The sequence below is a fragment of the Manis javanica genome, chromosome 10, assembly GCF_040802235.1.
Source record: "Manis javanica isolate MJ-LG chromosome 10, MJ_LKY, whole genome shotgun sequence".
NCBI lineage: Eukaryota > Metazoa > Chordata > Mammalia > Pholidota > Manidae > Manis > Manis javanica.
Genome location: NC_133165.1, coordinates 43,010,045 through 43,031,688, shown reverse-complemented (window position 1 = coordinate 43,031,688; position 21,644 = coordinate 43,010,045). Strand labels below are relative to the sequence as shown.

The 21,644-nt window shown below is 38.1% G+C and overlaps 1 protein-coding gene across 11 annotated transcripts in view; it reads right to left on the bottom strand.

Moving 5' to 3' along the window:
- PSPH (phosphoserine phosphatase) overlaps positions 1-21,644 on the bottom strand; it is a 52,917-nt gene that overhangs the window by 20,053 nt on the left and 11,220 nt on the right. The window lies entirely within an intron of this gene.

Genomic DNA, 21,644 nt, shown 5'->3' with positions numbered 1-21,644 from the left:
AATCAAATACAATGCAGCAAAGTTGTAATAAAAACATTAGCAAATTATTTTGCAAATTTTATTCATAATTAGCTATAAAAAGTAATACAGATAATACTAGTGTTCCTGAAGGTTTTCTGTAGATAACATCTTTATAAGCTAACAAATTTTCTAATGACTATGTTAGACCATATACTTTTTAAAAAAATAATTCAGTGTTGATAAAATAGCCTTCTAAAATACAGTAATTGGAACACTGTACAAAAAAATATGGTATTATTCAGTAATATTGAACATGCACATTTTTATGACTCAGCAATTCCACCTCAGGAATGCACTCAAAAGAAACTCCTGTACATGAGTAACAGGAGTTGTATACAAGAATGTTCACAACAATAAGGTATACATACAAATAATCATTAATAGGAAATTTAAAAAGAATATCATTTAATATAAAATATAACAACATAAATGAATTTGGTAGTACTTCTGCAGACAGTAAAGGAAGTGAGTCTAGGAAGAAATTTAATATATAGAGTTCTTTAATGGTGTTTATAATACTCCTTTAAGACCAGTGGGCATACAGATCTTTTTGGATCTGTCTGTATATATATTTTATAATACATTAAATATTTTGTATCAGGATACCAAATAACAATACACCAAAATATCATAAATGTTTTTAAACACTGTTAAAAAGAATACAATATAAATATTGACATTCACAATAAGTGACACCATGGAAATATGTCCATGAATAAAGCAGGCTGCAGAACAATATATATAGTTTAATCCCCATTTTTGAGAAAAGAAACTCTTTATATGTCTGTATACATGTGCAGTATATGGTTATGTCTTTATAAAATATCTTTTTATATATCTTTATAAAAGGATATATACCAGCCTCAATAGTAGTTAATTCTGGGGAGCAGTTAATCCCGGGGAATAAAAGGAATGAAGAATTTACCTTCCTACTTTATTTGATTTCATACTGGTTGAGGTTTGCTTAAAAACATTTATTATTTTGCTATGATTTACAAATAAAAAATAAATGTCTCACAGGTGAGGTGTGGGCAAACTAGGTGAAGGGTACAAACTGCTAATTATAAAATAAGTTATGGGAATATAATCAAATGCAAAAACTCAGTTTCTTCCTTTTTATACAGGAAAAACCTAGTTCTTCCCTACTGTGTCTTCTTTACTAGTGACACAAAACATGTCACTTCTGGTCACCAAATGTGTAGGGTTTCTTCCCTATATCAAGCAATTCTCTGCACACCAGCTGGGCATCCTATAATTTAATTCAACTCTGATACTGTTTTCCCAGAGCATCAGATCCCAAAGGTTAAGGACTCAGTCCCACAAAACTGCCTGCCTGCCCCCCATTGCCAACACAGACACACACTTCAGATGCCAGTCTTAAGCCCAGGTTATCACTTGTGCTTCTGAGCAATCAGCTACGATCAGAGGTTCCAATGATCTCCTCCTTGGGGTGAATTAATTTGCTAGAATGGCTTACAGAACTCAGGGAAGTACCTACTTACATTTACCAGTTTATTAAACAATTCAGATGAACAGCCTGATGAAGAGATACACAGGGTGAGGTCTGGGAGGGTCCCAAGTATAGAAGCTTCTATCCTTGTGGAGTTGGAATAGAAGTATAATTTAAAAAATCCCTGTGTCATCCTCGTGGTGTTCACTGACCTTTAAGCTCTCCAAACTCTATATCTTTGGGATTTTATGGAGATTCATCACATAGGCATGATGGATCATTAACTCCGTTTTCAGCCCTTCTCCCTTCTCACGAAAATGGGAGGTGGGACTAAAAACTCCAAGCTTCTAATCGTGGCTTGGTCTTTCTGGTGACAAGCCCTCATTCAAGAGTCATCCAGGAGCCGACCCAGAGTCAGCTCATTAGAATAAAAGACACTTCTATCACCCAGGCAAAGATTTTAGGAGCTCTTGCAGGAACAGAGATCAGAGACCAAATATTAAAACAACAGATGTTCCTAGTGCTCTTATCACTTAGAACATTACAAGAATTTTAGGAACTCTATGCCAGGAATCAGGAGCAGGAGCCAATATATATTTTCTATTACCTCGCAGCAATGTACAGTATGGTGATTATAGCTAATAATACTGTATTGCATATTTGAAAGTTGCTGGGAGCAAATGTTAAAAATTCTCATCTCAAGAAAATAATTGTCACTATGAATGAAAATAGGTGTTAACTAGATTTATTTTGGTAATCATTTTACAGTATATACAAATACTAAATCATTAGGTTCCATACTTAGAACTAATTTGTAGCTCAATAAAAATAACATCTAAATAAATAAATGCCTCAGACTCCTAGTCAAATGATTACATATCAAAAAAGTTATCTAAAATTGCTAACTGGTCTTGTTATACTAGGTAGATAGCCATATATAAGCAGTGATGGAATTGAGGACTTTGGTTGGTGGTTACATTTGGTTAGATGTTTGTTTGTATTCTAAACATCCTGTGTAAACTCTTCTTATGGGATGTGGGGAGTGATGGTATAGATAATAGAGCAGTCAAAACTGACTGGTTCCAACACAGAGAAGCTGATTCTGATTTTACCTCAGAATACATTATATGCTCATTGGCAGCCTAAAAATCATACCCCTTGGTGCCATGACAGTTTCAAGGCAGACCATCTAAGGACAAAAACAGGGTGTCACTCTATTTCCCAGAAATCTCCTCCCTCTGAGAAAGCACCACCTATCCCAGTGAATATTCCACCCCTTACTTAACTTCTAGCTACTCAACCAAACCCGACTGTGCTGCTCACCTCTTGAGCATGCCCACACTCCTTCCTTGAGTGTGTACTTTGCTTTATTAAACTACTCTTTGCTAGTACCTGCCCAACCTGCTCATGAATTCTTTCTTGATCAAAGTTGAGAACCTCTTCCAGATTGAAGTCTCACCACGTACACAGGGGAACCTCCCTGAATTGGATTTCCCAACAACAGTATTGGCCATTTATGAAATCCTGTTCTCCAGCTTCCCTTCAAGTTAGTGATGCCAGGGTTCTTGTTTCTGGAGTTGAAGAATAAATTTGGCAAAAACCCAAGGTAGGAGAGCCAGGGTAGAGGCTTTTATTTAAAAATAAAGTGAGAGGAAAGAGCTCCTGGCTCACCCAAGAGAGCCCAGGGTGGTGCATTGTCTAGGAGATTTATAGGTAGTTGAGGATTTTGGGGAACTGAGGGCTTAAGGTGTGGACTTGTACCACCTGCCCTGCCCCTAAGGTGGGCTGGGTTGTTGTCTGTTTGCTAGGGTTATTTACAGTGAAGTCACGGGTTATGCTGAGGTACCTTCTTTATTTGCAGACACTCAAACATTCCAGGCCAAGTTGCTCCTGGCCTTTTGACCTTTAATGTGACCTTAACTTTGCATAATGCTTAACACAGAGTTTCGATAGGGACTTCTTTACATTGTTACATTGCTCTGACTGTAAATATACTGCCTTGCTTTTTCCAGAGGCCTTCACCCTACTCTGACTACACTCAAGATCCCCATCTCATTAGGGTGACCATGCACTCCTTATTGACTAGTGAGATTCTGACAGAAACATGCAGAGGAGGTTGCTGGGAAAGTTTTTTCTTTTCCAGTATGAGCAGAATAACATTATTGGCCTATTCCCTTTTTACTTCTTCCTGTGTTAAATATCAATGAGAAGACTAAGGGTAGAGCAGGAAGAAAAAACAGAAGAATAATAGCAGTCCAGCTATGAAACTATTATACCACTGATCCCAATACCAGCAGCCATCCATCTGTAGATTTCTTTTTTTAAGAAAAATAAACTCTTATTAGTTTAAGCCAGTGCAGTTGAGCTCTCTGTTATTTACAGGTGAAAGCCTGAAAAAAAAGGTAAACAGATTTCAGCTGTTGCCTACAACCGAGTAAATAGTTTATCATTGGAATCCTGCCAAAGTAGAGGGGTTTGGTATAGATCTTAGGCTTTCCACTAAAACCCCAGAAGGCCCACAGCTTAGAAGTAAATATTATGTCCCATAACAAAGGATTTGCATTAAAACAAAGAGCTGAGGCTGAAACTATGGGACCAAAGCCTCAATGAACTTGTTTGAGAGTTCAGAAGGGAGCAGGAAGTAGGACAGACATGGGTGTTGGGCTCAGCCTAGAAAGGTGGGCCCAGAGTGGTTGAACTTCCAGTGTATATCCCAGGCAACCCCATGAAGCGTTCTCAGGGCCTGATAGTGACCTAACAAAGCATAATATCAAAACACCACAAGTACAAGGCAATCAGCCAGTATTTTAATTTCCTGATAGAATAAATTTGAACACTCTTCAGTGGAAGATTGCAGAATATACAGCCATAAAATGTATCATCCAAAATGTCCAATATACAATAAAAAATTAAAAGACTTCCTAAGAAACAGAAAAATATAACCCACAGTCAATGGGGGAAAAGGCGATCAATAGAAATAGACCCCAAGATAACAGAGATGTTACAATTATCATACAAGACTTTAAAGCAATGAGTCTAAATGCATTCAAGATCTAAAGAAAAACAGTCATAATCGTTGCCCAGATGAGGAATCTTGGGAGAAATGGGAAATTTTTAATGGAAAATATGGGACTGAAAAATAAAATATCTTAAATAAAAATTTACTAGATCAGTTTAATAGCATACAAGAGACTACAAAGGAAAAGGCCAGTGAACTTGAAGATATATCAATGAAGAACAGAAAGGAAAAAGAGTAAAAGAAACCCAAAACAAAGGCCCATGTGGGAGAGCCCTGCACGCACCTGCAGGGGAGTCAGAGGGTGCAGGCACGCTCCCAGCAACTGACCAGATTCCCAGCGCAACGCACAGCCACCTGGGCCAGACCAAAAGGCCGCTGCTGGTAAACAGTGGCCCTGCAGGGCCACCGCTATCATGGAGGAGTGCACCTGGCATGCCCGCAATTCCCTGCAGGGCTCCACACTGCTCTGATGGAGACCCCGCCCACATCAGCTTACAGGACTAACCCAGTGGCTTCTCCAGGTGTGTGGGAAACTGACACAGGAAACGGAGAAGGGGAAGGCATTCAGCAAGCAAGAAAGGACTTTCTTCTCCCAGCTGACACGCCTGCAACATGACTACAGCTCCCGCTATCAGCAGGAAAAGGCAAAAAAATTTAGTTCAGTCCAGGAGAGTTCAGACAACACCTGAGAGAGGAGCTGCAGAGACAGACCTAATCAGTCTCCCTAAAAAAGAAGGCAAAATAAAAATCATAAACATGTGAAAGAGCTGCAGAGAAATATGCAAGAGCTAAGGGATGACGTCCAGAGGGAGATTACAGAAGTGAAACAAATCCTGGAAGGATTTATAAGTAGAATGGACAAGATGCAAGAGGCCATTGATGGAATAGAAACCAGAGAACAGGAATGCATAGAACCTGACACAAAGAGAGACAAAAGGATCTCCAGGAATGAAACAATATCAAGAGAACTGTGTGACCAATCCAAAAGGAACAATATCTGCATTATAGGGGTACCAGAAGAAGAAGAGAGAGAAAAAGGGATAGAAAGTGTCTTTGAAGAAATAATTGCTGAGAACTTACCCAAACTGGGGGAGGAAATAGTTGCTCAGACTATTGAGGCACACACAACTCCCAAGAGATGGGACCCAAACAGGACAACACCAAGACACATAATAATTAAAATGGCAAAGACCAAGGAAAAGGACACAGTATTAAAGGCAGCCAGAGAGAGAAAAAAGGTCACATACAAAGGAAAACCCATCAGGCTATCATCAGACTTCTCAACAGAAACCATACAGGCCAGAAGAGAATGGCATGATCTATTTAATGCAATGAAACAGAAAGGTCTTGAACCAAGGATACTGTATCCAGTATGATTATCATTTAAATATGAAGGAGGGATTAAACAATTCCCAGACAAGCAAAAGTAGAGGGAATTTGCCTCCCAAAAACCACCTCTACAGGGTATCTTAGAGGGTCTGCTCTAGATGGGAGCACTCCTAAAAAGAGAACAGAACAAAACACCCAACATATAAAGAACAGAGGAGGAGGAATAAGAAAGGAGAGAAATAATCATCAGACTGTGTTTAAAATAGCTCAAAAAGCGAGTTAGTTAGACAGTAAGGTAGAAAACAAGCTAACCTTGAATTTTGGTAACCACGAATCTAAAGCCTGCAATGGCAATAAGTACATATCTTTCAATAATCACCCCAAATGTAAATGGACTAAGTGCACCAGTCAAAAGAAACAGAGTAATAGAATGGATAAAAAAGCAAGACCCATCTATACACTGCTTACAAGAAACTCACCTCAAACACAAAGACATGCACAGACTAAAAGTCAAGGGATGGAAAAAGATATTTAATGCAAACAACAGAGAGAAAAAAGCAAGGGTTGCAGTACTAGTATCAGACAAAATAGACTTCAAAATAAAGAAAGTTACAAGAGATAAAGGACATTACATAATGACAAAGGGCTCAGTCCAACAAGAGGATATAACCATTATAAACATATATGCACCCAAAACAGGAGCACCAGCATATGTTAAACAAATACTAACAGAACTAAAGGAGGAAATAGAATGCAACGCATTCATTTTGGAAGACTTTAACACACCACTCACTCCAAAGGACAGATCCACCAGACAGAAAATAAGTAAGGACACGGAGGCACTGAAAAACACACTAGAACAGATGGCCCTAATAGATATCTATAGAACTCTACATTCAAAAGCAACAGGATACACATTCTTCTCAAGTGCACATGGAACATTCTCCAGAATAGACCACATACTAGGCGACAAAAAGAGCCTCAGTAAATTCAAAAAGATTGAAATCCTACCAACCAAGTTTTCAGACTGCAAAGGTATAAAACTAGAAATAAATTGTACAAAGAAAGCAAAAATATTCACAAACACATGGAGGCTCAACAACATGCTCCTAAATAGTCAATGGATCAATGACCAAATTAAAATGGAGATCCAGCAATATATGGAAACAAAAGACAACAACAACACAAAGCACCAACTTCTGTGGGATGCAGCAAAAGCAGTCTTAAGAGGAAAGCATATAGCAATCCAGGCATATTTAAAGAAGGAAGAACAATACCAAATGAATAGTCTAATGTCACAATTATTGAAATTGGAAAAAGAAGAACAAATGAGGCCTAACCTCAGCAGAAGGAGGGACATAATGAAGATGAAAATAAATAAAATTGAGAAGAATAAAATAGAAAAAATCAATGAAACCAAGAGCTGTTTCTTCAAGAAAATAAATAAAATAGATAAGCCTCCAGCCAGACTTACTAGGAGAAAAAGAGGGTCAACAAACATCTACAGAATCAGAAACGAGAATGGAAAAATCACAACGGACCCCACAGAAATACAAAAATTATTAGAGAATACTATGAAAACCTATATGCTAACAGCTGAGAAACCTAGGAAAAATGGACAACTTCCTAGAAAGAAACACACAACATTCCAAGACTGACCAGAAAGAAACAGAAAATCTAAACAGACCAATTACCAGCAACGAAATTGAATCAGTAATCAAAAAACTACCAAAGGACAAAACCCCCAGGCCATATGGATTCACCTCGGAATTTTATCAGACATACCGAGAAGACATAATACCCATTCTCCTTAATGTTTTCCAAAATATAGAAGAGAAGAGAAATACTCCCAAACTCATTCTATGAAGCCAACATCACCCTAATACCAAAACCAGGCAAAGACCCCATCAAAAAAGAAAACTAGAGACCAATATCCCTGATGAATGTTGATGCAAAAATACTCAACAAAATATTAGCAAACCGAATTAAAAAATACATCAAGAGGATCATACACCATGACCAAGTGGGATTCATTTGAGGGATGCAAGAATGGAACATCATTCGGAAATCCATAAACATCATATACCACATCAACAAAAAGAAGGACAAAAACCACATGATCATCTTCATAGATGCTGAAAAAGCATTCGACAAAATTCAACATCCATTCATGATAAAAACTCTCAACAAAATGGGCATAGAGGGCAAGTACCTCAACATAATAAAGGCCATATATGATAAACCCACAGCTAACATCATACTGAACAGGGAGAAACTGAAAGCTTTTCCTCTGAGATCGGGAACAAGAAAGGCATGCCCACTCTCCCCACTGTTATTCAACATAGTACTGGAGGTCCTAGCCATGGCAATTATACAAAACAAAGAAATACAAGGAATCCAGATTGATAAAGAAGTTAAACTGTCACTATTTGTGGATGACATGATATTGTACATAAAAAAAAACCCTAAAGACTCCACTGCAAAACTACTAGAATTAATATTGGAATTCACCAAAGTTGTAGGATACGAAATTAATACACAGAAATCCGTGGCTTACCTCTACACTAACAATGAACTAATAGAAAGAGAAACCAGGAAAACAATTCCATTCACAATTGCTTCAAAAAGAATAAAATACCTAGGAATAAACCTAACCAGGGAAATGAAAGACCTATACCTTGAAAACTACAGGACACTATTAAGAGAAATTAAAGAGGACATTAACAAATGGAAACTCATCCCATGCTCTTGGGTAGGAAGAATTATTATTGTCAAAATGGCCATCCTTCCCAAAGCAATCAACATATTCGATGCAATCCCTATCAAATTACCAACAGCATTCTTCAATGCACTGGAACAAATAGTTCAAAAATTCATATGGAACCACCAAAGACCCTGAACAGCCAAAGCAATCCTGAGAAGGAAGAATAAAGTTGAGGGGGATCTTGCCCCCCAACTTCAAGCTCTACTACAGAGCCACAGTATTCAAGACAATTTGGTAGTGGCACAAGAACAGAGCCACAGACCAGTGGAACAGAATAGAGACTCCAGACATTAACCCAAACATGTATGGCCAATTAATATATGACAAAGGAGCCATGGACATACAATGGGGAAGGGATAGTCTCTTCAACAGATGGTGCTGGCAAAGCTGGACAGTTACATGTAAGAGAATGAAACTGAATCACTGTCTAACCCCATACACAAAAGTAAATTCGAAATGGATCAAAGACCTGAATGTAAGTCATGAAACCATAAAACTCTTAGAAATAAACATAGGCAAAAATCTCATGGACATTAGCATGAGTGACTTCTTCGTGAACATATCTCCCGGGACAAGGGAAACAAAGGCAAAAATGAACAAGTGGGACTATATCAAGCTGAAAAGCTTCTGTACAGCAAAGGTCACCATCAATAGAACAAAAAGGCATCCTACAGTATGGAAGAATATATTCATAAATGACAGATCCGATAAAGGGTTGACATCCAAAATACATAAAGAACTCACGCACCTCAACAAACAAAAAGCAAATAATCCAATTTAAAAAAAATGGGCAGACGAGCTGAATGGACAGTTCTCTGAAGAAGAAATCTAGATGGCCAACAGATACATGAAAAGATGCTCCACATCGCTAATCATCAGAGAAATTCAAATTTAAATCACAATGAGATATCACTCACACCAGTAAGGATTGGCATCATCGAAAAGACAAACAACAACAAATGTTGGCGAGGTTGTGGAAAAAGGGGAACCCTCCTACACTGCTGGTGGGAATGTAAATTAGTTCAACCATTGTGGAAAGCAGTATGGAGGTTCCTCAGAATGCTCAAAATAGAAATACCATTTGACCCAGGAATTCCACTTCTAGGAATTTATCCTAAGAATGCAGCAGGCCCAGTTTGAAAAAGACAGATGCATCCCTATGTTTATCGCAGCACTGTTTACAATAGCCAAGAAATTGAAGCAATGTAAGTGTCCATCAGTAGATGAATGGATAAAGAAGATGTGGTACATATACACAATGGAATGTTATTCAGCCATAAGAAGAAAACAGTTCCTACCATTCACAACAACATCGATGGAGCTAGAGAGTATTATGCTCAGTGAAATAAGCCAGGTGGAGAAAGACAAGTACCAAATGATTTCACTCATCTGTGGAGTATAAGAACAAAGGAAAACTGAAGGAACAAAACAGCAGCAGAATCACAGAACCCAAGAATGGACTAACAGTTACCAAAGGGAAAGGGACTGGGGAGAATTGGTGGGAAGGGAGGGATAAGGGTGGGGAAAAATGATTAGCATGTATAGTGTGTGGGGGGAACAGGGCAGGCTGTGCAAAACAGAAAGGACAAGTAGTGATTTTATAGCATCTTACTATGCAGATGGACAGTGACTGTGAAAGGGTATGTGGGGGGTACATAGTGAACGGGGGAGCCTAGTAAACCTAATGTTCTCATGTAATTGTAGATTAATGATACCAAAATAATAAAATAATAAAATAAAAAAAAGCAAGTGCTGGTGAAATTGGGCATTCTAAAACTTTCAGAAAATCTGATAAAAAATGTTAAGCATTAGTGGTAATTTAGGTTTGGCTGAGGCAGTCATGTCCTTGTATTTGTCAGCTGCCTAAGTTTACCTAAGGTCATTTAAGTTGATGTTATCTGCTAAATCTTTTAAGAATTTTAATTGGTCTTGTTACAAGGAAATCAGATTCTTATTGAGCTTATGGAAATAAACATACTGCCATGAAATATAAAAAACACTGAAACTTTTTAAATTCTGGAGGGGTCAGATAGAGAGAAAGATAGATATTTAAGTTCTGCTTATAGAGGTATTATTCATTAAACTGTTCTCAGCTTAAGAGAAAAAGCTTAAAACATTTTATCAACAACATTTGAAACAAAAAGCCACAAAATCAGCTTCCTTAGTTTACTTAATCCTTTGTAACTAATACCTGTTCTGCTGAAATCTAGTTTCTTACTAGTTTAGGAGTAGTAAACAGTGAGGATAGATGACAAAAGACTTACAAATGACAATGGTTAAAGATCTGATGAGAGCTTACTGTAAGTATAATTTCTGTAACTATGATCTTTACAGCACATTTTCTCACTGAACACAAAGTATATATTCTTAACTTAACAAAACTTTAAGGTTTTAGGTTACCACAAATATTCTCAGGCTGTAGGTAAGTATACACACTGTAACACACAATTAAAAAGGTGTTCACCTGTCACACTTATCTAGTTCACTCATTCCTAACAACTATGCTAGATTACTTACAAGACCTTTACTGAATATTAGACAAAACCAAACCTTTAAGCATTTTGTTCTTAAAAGGTTTAGCAGATAACATCAACTTAAATGACCTTAGGTAAGCTTAGGCCACTGATAACTACAAGGACATGCCTGCCTCAGCCAAACTTAAATTAGCATTAATGCTTAACATTTTTTATCAGATTTTCTGGAAGTTTCAGAATGCCCGATTTTCACAAGCACTTGCTTTTTTTAATTTTTTTATTTTGGTATCATTAATCTACAATTACATGAAGAATATTATGTTTACTAGGCTCCCCCCTTCACCATGTCCCCCCAACATACCCCTTCACAGTCACTGTCCATCTGCATAGTAAGATGCTGTAAAATCACTACTTGTCTTCTCTGTTTTTCACAGCCCTCCCAGTGCCCCCCTCGCACTATACATGCTAATCATAATGCTCTCTTTCTTTTTCTCACCCTTATCCCTCCCTTCCCACCCATTCTCCCCAGTCCCTTTCCCTTTTGTAACTGTCAGTCCATTCTTGGGTTCTGTGATTCTGCTGCTGTTTTGTTCCTTCAGTTTTCCTTTGACTGGAATATTATACCTGAGAGACACTTGTGTAAACTCAGATATCAACAGCTTTAAGGAACTATGGTTGACTTCATAAAGCCAACAAATCCCCTAAGAAGAACTGGCCTGGTACCTTGCTTACAGGGTTCCCAGCAGCTTTACCAGGTGAGTAAGGAAGGTCACTTCCTGGCAGGTACAGGAACCTCAGAAAAGTCTTGGGAACCTCAAGAAGAGAGGAATTCACACAAATCTACAAGTACTGCAGGCACAGCCTGACGGCAAGTCTGGCTTGGCTGTCTGGCCTCAAGAAGCCTTTAAAAGTCCAACCTGAAATTCCTTATAAAAAGTTCTGGCAAAGGACATTAAAAAGATCCTATGATGAAGAAGAACTTCCAACATCAACATTTTCTGGAAGAGTCATTCCAGAAGAGGATCATCAAAAAACTTCAACAAAGATCCTGGTGCTGTTGCAGTTGTAGATGCATTCATCCCACTGGTTCTTGGACTTGCCATTGGAATGAAGAAGGAGATATCTAAGCTGGCCTGTGCATACAGTAAAACAACAAATTTGACTGGATCTATACTGTCAGAACTCAACCAAGAATTAGGAGAAGTGCAAGTTGCAGCACTCCAAAATCGTGCGACTATAGACTATCTACTGTTAAAAGAACATATGGGATGTGAACAGTTCCCAGGAATGTGTTGTTTTAATTTGTCTGATTTTTCCCAAAATATTCTAATTCATTTAGACAATATCCTTCATATCATTGATACTTTTTCACAAATGCCTAGGGTGCCTAACTGGTTTTCTTGGTTTCACTGGATATGGCTGGTAATTGTAGGTCTGCTTTGGTTATGTAGTGGTATTCCTATTATGTTAATGTGTGCATGCAATTTAATTAGTAATTTAAAATGTATACATGCTTATGTTACACTACAAGAAGATATGTCAAAGAAATAATCAATCTTCCCATGTTTTCTTCCATCTGCTACTTCTATAGCTTCTCTTCTTCCTTCATAATTACAACCCTTAAGTAGAATTCGTGCCTCATATTGAAATTACCAAGTATCATAATTCTTCCAAGTGGTAAAGATACCTCAAGACAAATGCTGGGCATAGAAGACACAGGGCATAAATCTTCAAAAAAGTAAAAAGCTAACCTTTTCAAACAATATTGCTTCTCTCTCACTTACCATCTTTACATTTCCCTCTATGGCCCCAGAAGATGACTGGTTAGCCAGAGACGGGTAAGATTCCTCAAGGGAGGAACAACCTAAGACAGGCACAGTCAAAGGGGGGCCATCAGGTGAGAAATTGGGGATCAATAGAGGTGAGGCTTAGAACCTCACCCTTCCCCCCCTGTTTTGAGAGAAATCTTCTGCATCCGTGGATGTTTTGTTGCCCTTGTCTAGCTTGGATTAATACTTAGTGTATAGGCAGAGATCTGATCATCTACATTTGCCCTCTTACAGCACCAAACTGTTTTCTACCTTTATCTTGCATCTACCTACCTCTTCAGCATTTTATTATTATTAATAATAATAATAATAATAATAATAATAATAATAATAATGGAGAAATATGGGAATCACATATAAATCAAGTATAAAAATCAAACAAATAATCATAATTGACCTGATTGTTTATAGTTCATAATGCGTGATCAAAACTGAAAGTTTCTGTGATGACTGCCCTTGCACTGTTCACCATCTAAGAATTTATTCACTATGTAAGAACTTGTTCACTATGTAAAAACTTGTTCGTTATGCTTCAGAAGATTGGAGACTGTTGAGAATTAGGCTTGGGGTTGATTAATGATTGTGCATTGAGTCCCCTATGCAGAATTTTATTGTTGTTAACAACCATATGATCAATAAATATGAGAGATGCCCTCTCAAAAAAAAAATCCTATGTAATCAATTACTCTTCTTGCTGCACTTATACAAATAATCAAGCCAACTGTTAATTATTTACTTAATCTGGCTACTTATAATGAAAATAAGGGTGATTTAAGAGTAAAGTATTGTTTCAATAACGCAGGCTTATCTATACTAAATCCTAATACTAGTCATTGAGATGTAAACTCGATCTGGAATTCTGGTTTCCCCATGATGCCTGGCTATGATTCTCAATTAAACTCTTCATATTTCTAGTTCTCATATTCAGACATGCATTCTTAATCTCAACAAGTTTGTCCTTCTAGAATAGAAGCACCAACCTTCCAAGGCCCTCTCAACTGACCACTGATGGATACCTAACTGCACCCTTTACATGCCCCCTCTCAGCATGAAGGATCCAGAGCAGTCATCACCCCTTGTAACTAGCAGCAGCTAGGGTCTCTATCTGTAGAAGAGAAAATGAGACAGAGACCATAAGGTTAGACAGAATAAAGTGAGAGCCTCTAGATAAAGCAAGGCAGGATATTTGCAATCAGAGAAATGTAACTACATGCTACAAACCCCCCCCACACACACACACAATGCCCCTTGTCAGCCAGACGTAGCCAGATCAAGTCGTCACCCATTATAACCAAAAGGCTGGAATGTAAGGTTGTAGACACTGGGGGGAGGGGTGAGCATGTTGGACACTGATGACATGCCAAAGTCCTCTGCTGCTGCCCCCTCCCAACCTGAAAAATGTGCCTTAGGCTAGCCAATCCTCAAGCCGCTGTAAACCTAAGCTCTGCCTCCTCCTACCTACTTTAAAAACTTGCTGCCTACCCAGCTGAGTGTGACTTCCCTGGTCTGTGATGCCAGACCGGAGAATATCATCCGGGAATTGCACTCAAATAAACTGCCTGGCCCTTTGTTGCCTCTCGTCACCTGCTTATTTTGGTTAGAATTTATCTTACAGATATATGTTACCGTAACAGTGTGAATATACATAGTACCACTGAGCCATATATATAAAAATGATTAAGATTTTTAAAAAGGTCATGTGGGATTTTTTGCCACAAAAGAAGATTTATAAATATATATGGTCAATTAATATTTGATAAAGGAGCCATGGACATACAATGGCAAAATGACAGTCTCTTCAACAGATGCTGCTGGCAAAACTGGACAGCTACATGTAGGAGAATGAACCTGGACCATTGTCTAATCCCATATACAAAGGTAAACTCAAAATGGATCAAAGACCTGAATGTAAGTCATGAAACCATTAAACTCTTGGAAAAAAACATAGGCAAAAACCTCTTAGACATAAACATGAGTGACCTCTTCTTGAACATATCTCCCCGGGCAAAGAAAACAACAGCAAAAATGAGCAAGTGGGACTACATTAAGCTGAAAAGCTTCTGTACAGTGAAGGACACCATCAATAGAACAAAAAGGAACCCTACAGTATGGGAGAATATATTTGAAAATGACAGATCCGATAAAGGCTTGACGTCCAGAATATATAAAGAGCTCACACGCCTCAACAAACAAAAAACAAATAACCCAATTAAAAAATGGGCAGAGGAACTGATCAGACAGTTCTCCAAAAAAGAAATACAGATGGCCAAAAGACACATGAAAAGATGCTCCACATCGCTAATTATCAGAGAAATGCAAATTAAAACTACAATGAGGTATCACCTCACACCAGTAAGGATAGCTGCCATCCAAAAGACTAACAACAACAAATGTTGGCGAGGCTGTGGAGAAAGGGGAACCCTCCTACACTGCTGGTGGGAATGTAAATTAGTTCAACCATTGTGGAAAGCAGTATGGAGGTTCATCAAAATGCTCAGAACAGACCTACCATTTGACCCAGGAATTCCACTCCTAGGAATTTACCCTAAGAATGCAGCAATCAAGTTTGAGAAAGACAGATGCACCCCTATGTTTATCGCAGCACTATTTACAATAGCCAAGAATTGGAAGCAACCTAAATGTCCATCGGTAGATGAATGGATAAAGAAGATGTGGTACATATACACAATGGAATACTACTCAGCCATAAGAAGAGGGAAAATCCAACCATTTGCAGCAACATGGATGGAGCTGGAGAGTATTATGCTCAGTGAAATAAGCCGAGCGGAGAAAGAGAAATACCAAATGATTTCACTCATCTGAGGAGTATAAGAACAAAGGGAAAACTGAAGGAACAAAACAGCAGCAGAATTACAGAACCCAAAAATGGAACAACAGGTACCAAAGGGAAAGGAACTGGGGAGGATGGGTGGTCAAGGAGGGACAAGGGGGGTGGGGAGAAGAAAGGGGGTATTAAGATTAGCATGCATGGGGGGGGGGGAGAAAGGGGAGGGTGGGCTGTACAACACAGAGAGGACAAGTAGTGATTCTACAACATTTTGCTATGCTGATGGGCAATGACTGTAATGTGGTTTTTAGGGGGCATCTGGTATAGGGGAGAGCATAGTAAACATAGTATTATTCATGTAAGTGTAGATTAAAGATTAAACAAAAAGGAAGAAAGGAAGAAAGGAAGAAAGAAAGAAAGAAAGAAAGAAAAAGAAAGAAAGAAAGAAAGAAAGAAAGAAAGAAAGAAAGAAAGAAAGAAAGAAAGAAAGAAAGAAAGGAAGAAAGGAAGGAAGGAAGGAAGGAAGGAAGGAAGGAAGGAAGGAAGGAAGGAAGGAAGGAAGGAAGGAAGAAAGAAAGAAAGAAAGAAAGAAAGAAAGAAAGAAAGAAAGAAAGAAAGAAAGAAAGAAAGAAAGAAAGAAAGAAGAAAGAAAGAAAGAAAAGGGGGATTACTCCTTGATAGGATAAAACTATTGGTAAATCAAAGATTAACGCATGCTTTAAATATCCTTAATTTTGATCACTTAAAGGGTGTCAGATGATCGGCTATGGAGGTACTCTTTTCTGATAATATTCCTTTCTCTTAATAAAAATAAAAATAAAAATAAATTAAATTAAATTTAAATTTAAATTTAAATTTAAAAAAAGCAGTTCCTGTGTGCTGACCTCAAATGAGTTCTACACAGTGGTATAGAAGGCATGTCAAAGTGTGGGCAAAGGGTCTGTTTGTTTTTATACAAAAGATCAAAGCCTAGCTTGGCTACCCAGAAAATGAACTAAGATACGATATGAGGAGGAGCTTCCGGCAGCAGCACTCTCTGGAGGACTTGTGCCAGGGGATGATCATCAAAAACCCTCCACAGGGATCCGGGTGATGCTGCGGTTGTGGCTGCGTCCATCCCACCGTTTCCTGGACTTGCCATTGAAATGAGGAGGGAGATGTCTAGGCTGGCATGTGCATACAGTGAGACAATGAATTTGACCGGATCTGTACTGTTGGAACTCAACCAGGAGTTGGGAGGGGTGCAAGTTGTAGCGCTCCAAAATCTTACGACTATAGACTATCTACGGTTAAAAGAACATATGGGATGTGAACAGATCCCAGAAATGGGTTGCTTCAATTTGTCTGATTTCTCTCAGACTGTTCAAGTATAGTTGGACAATATCCATCATATCATAGACAAATTATCACAAATGCCTAGGGTGCCTAACTGGTTTTCTTGGCTTCACTGGAGATGGCTGGTAATTATAGATTTGCTTAGTTTATGTCACCGTATTCCTATTATGGTAATATGTGTGCGCAAGTTAGTTAGTAGTTTAAAACCTATACATGCTTAAGGTACTCTACAAGAAGATATGTCAAAGAAATAATCAATCCTCCCATGTTTTCTTCCATATGCTACCTCTATAGCTTTTCTTCTTCCTTCCTAATTACAACCCTTAAATAGAATTCGTGCCTCATATCGAATTTACCAAGTATCATAATTCCTCCAGGTGGTAAAGATACCTCGAGACAAGTGCTGGGCATAGAAGACACAGGGCATAAATCTGCAAAGAAGTAAAAAGCTAACCTTTTCAAACAATATGGCTTCTCTCTCACTTACCAACTTTACATTTCCTGTATGGCCCCGGAAGATGACTGGTTAGCCAGAGATGGGTAAGATTCCTCAAGGGAGGAACAACCTAAGACAGGCACAGTTGCAGGGGGGCCATCAGATGAGAAATTGGGGAACAACAGTGGTGAAGCTTAGAACCTCACCCCCCCTGTTTTGAGAGAAAGCTTCTGCATCCATGGATGTTTTATTGCCCTTGTCTAGCTCGGATTAGCACATAGTCTACAGGCACACACATGATCATATACAATTGCTCTCTTACAACACTAAACTATGTTTTCTACCTTTATCTTGCATCTACCTACCACTTCAGCATTTTATTAAAAATAAAAATAATAATAATAATAAAGGGAGAAATGTGGGATCCACATATAAATCAAGTATAAAAATCAAATGAATATTCATATTTGACCTGATTGTTTATAGTTCATAATGCGTGATCAAATCCTGCCCCGGCCGGTGGGGAGTTCAACAAGGGCTCGAGGGAAGTTAACCTGGATGTGAGACAAACCAGACACAAAGAAGGAGACCAAGTCGATAGTCTGATCAAGGTCTCTAAATTTATTCTTACAAGGTAGATTATATAGGAGCTGGGAGGGGTAAACAGCCCCAGCTGAAGTGGCAAGGTTTATCTAGGTTGCTTGGATACCTAACTGAAGAATGTTCTCTGGAAAAGATCATGGGTGGGGGATTACTGAGAAAAGACAGAATGTTTTACTAAGGAGGAGATGTTATCATGGCAGCTGCTTAATCTCTATCCCAGCGGTCTAATTGCAAGCTGGGTCAATTGATCTTTGTAAACGGGGCAGGCTTGAGAAATTAGAGACTTAGGCAAAAAGGGCGAGACCATTGTTTCTATGGTCTACAGCTCCCGACAAAAACCGAAAGTTTCTGTGATGAATGCCCTTGTGCTGTTCACCATGTAAGAACTTATTCACTATGTAAGAATTCATTCACCATGTAAGAACTTGTTCATTATGCTTCAGAAGATTGGAGACTGACAAGAATTAGGCTTGAGATGGATTAATGACTGTGCATTGAGCATTGACCCCCCCCTATACAGAATTTTATTAACAACCATTTGATCAATAAATATGAGAGATGCCCTCTCAAAAAAAAAAAAGATTTATGCTCTGTAAAAGACAATATTAGAGAATTGAAATAAAAGGCACAGAGATGAAAATATTTTCAAATCAAAAATCCAAAATGTGTAAAGAACTCCAAAACTCAACAGTGAAAAATGAGCAAAATATTTGAAAAGACTCTCACCAAAGAGAATATAAAAAAGATAAATAAGAATGTGAAAAGATGTTCAACATTAATCATTAAGGAAACAAAAATTTAAACTATGATGAAATAAAACTACACACCTATAAAGTTGGCTAAAATGAACAAACCTAAAAAACCATCTAATCAACAAGGTATACAACCTAGAAGAAATGAATAAATTCCTAGAAACATACTATAAGAATATAGTAATTTATCCTCTATCTACCCTATGGTCCCAAGGTGGTGAAAATCATGCCTGGACTTGCCTGGAACTTACCTGGACTTACCTCACCTTATTTCTAAACATTCTGACCCACCCCCAAGGCAACAGGCCAAGCAGTACTTTTCCACTCCACCCCTACAAAAGACACAACATTCTGCACCATGCTGCTACTCTCTCTCTCTCTAGGGGCAACAACTTTCTCTTTCAGATAATAAAATCTCTTGCATGGGCCTCTGTTTCCTGAGTTGTTCTGGGTAAGGAGGGTCATGGCAAGATACCCTTTCATTGGTGCTGTGACTCGGAAGAGGTTCTCCCATTGACTTTGCTCTTCCTCTGGGAATCTGAGCTTTTTTGGGAACCCTCACTGCCTGATCCTCCTCCACGGGCTCACCATCCATTTCCCCAGTCACTCCTCTTCTCGCCCAACACTCACCTTCAATTTGGTGAGTCTCCCCTTCATGGTCAAGTTAAATGTCCCTATGGAACCTGGGAAGTGACCATTGAGTGTCTGGCACCCCCAAGGGCTCCTCTGGGACAGGGGCACCCTCAACCACGACTTTCAGAGTCACGGTTGATCCCCATAGTTGACCCTTCTCTGCCTCCTCATGGTGAGAATCCTCATTCACTGAGGCCCAGTCTCCCTCTATCTACTCATAAATTCCTGGTACCAGGTACTGAGTCTCTTCAGTGGTTTTGTCTTGACCCCTTGGTTAGAGGTGGTGACAACCCCCTAACTGTGTCTGGTCTTCTCCGTGACCCTCTCAATCACTCTGGGACACCTCAGCAACTCGTGAATTGTCTCATTCTCACTATGAGATCTGGCCCCTCCGCTCCCACAGATTCACCACTAAGATACTTACTCAATAATTTAAAACCCCTCCACCTCACTCAAGACTTCAAACTTTTAAGCTTGTTCACTGCTGTAATGAGATCTGGTCATAATATCCCTTAGCCAATCAGTCTAAATGGCCCCCCAATGTCTCTTTAGATCCTAAAATTCTCCATGACTTATTCAACTTCTGTGAGCACACAGGCAAATGGAAAGAGATCCCATATATCCAAGTTTTCTCCTACCTCCAAACCAAGCTCTCTCTCTCTGTCTCCCCTGCAATCCTAAACCTACTGCTTGCCTTAAAGTCCACACCCCTAAGCTTTTTTCACTTTCCCAAATATCCTCAACTGCTTATAAAACCCTTAGACAATGGGTGTCTTGTCCCCTCCTCTCTGTCTGTCCTCTCACTGTATCATTACATCTCAATCTGTATGTTTGTGTGTCTAAGTGTATAAATGAAAAGTATTTTTCTACCTCTGGAAGGTATTAATAAAAATTTGTTTAGAGACAAGCGCTTGTGAAAATTAGGCATCCTAACACTTCCAGAAAATTATAATAGAAAAAATTAAGCATTAATGCTAATTTAAGTTGAACTGAAATAGACATGCCCTTATAGTTATCAGCTGCCTAAGTTTACCTAAAGTCATTTTGGTTAATGTTATCTGTTAAATCTTCCAAAGAAAAATGCTTAAAGTGTAGCTTTGTTTAATGTGAGTAAAATATATTTGCTGGGAATGAATAAATTAAGTGTAGCAAGTGAATGTCTTAGTAATAGTGTGTTACAGTGTGTATACCTACAAAAAGTCTAAGAATACTTTTGGTAACCTAAAACCTTAATGTTTTGCTAGGTAGACATATTTTGTGCTTAGAGATTGTGCTGTAAAGCACATAGTTCCAGAAATTATAAAGTGTGTTCATAAATTTTTAATCTAAAGAATGCTAGTGTAAGAGTTTACAATAGAGCACTTCTCAGGGTTCACTGAAAATTAAAGTTCCTAATAGTTTTAAGTTCTAATTAAAACTACTTAAAATATTAAAGAAAACATCTCTGCTTGCTATAAAAAGATGTGTGTTTTAATAAGAGAATGTGTAAGGAATAAAAATTCATTTTGTTGACTGTAAAAGGTAACTCTTCTAAAGTAAAGCTGTTTATTTAGAGAGAGAGAACACTGAATGTAAAAAAGAAAGTTATAGAAAGTTTGTGGAAAATTGATAAAGTCATGCTATGTGAAATTAAAGCAAATAAGTCTCGACATCAAGTACACAACAAAACTAGAATTTTTTGTTTGTTAAAACAACAAAGATTTTTTAGTCAACCGTTAATGTTGAAAGATTACAAAGGGTTTTCTAATTGTTTTATCAAAACAGTTTCTCACACTTAAAGTCTCAGTGAGTTGTCTGAGTATTTAAGAAAATGAGATCTTAATATTAAAAGGACTAAAAACTAAGCTTTGCTAAGAACTGTGTAACCTTCTGTATTTGCCTTTAAAATCTTTTATTGTCATTCTGGTTAAATAGATACGTATTGTTTCATAGTAACTTATGATTCTATTTCGGCAAGTGCATTAAAAACTTTAACAGCTTCCCAAAATCAAATTCAAAAAGATGCTTTTTCCTCTAGTTCACTCTGATATTTTCCAGGGGGCCCATGAAACACGTCAGAAAAAATTTTTCTTCTCATTGAGAAAAATATTTGGCTAATATGGCTTATTTATCTGATACATATTAACAAAAAGCACTGTCAAAAAGAATGATGCTAAACTTTGTTACTGAATATTTTATGTTACAGAAATATCTGATTTCCTTATGTCAACT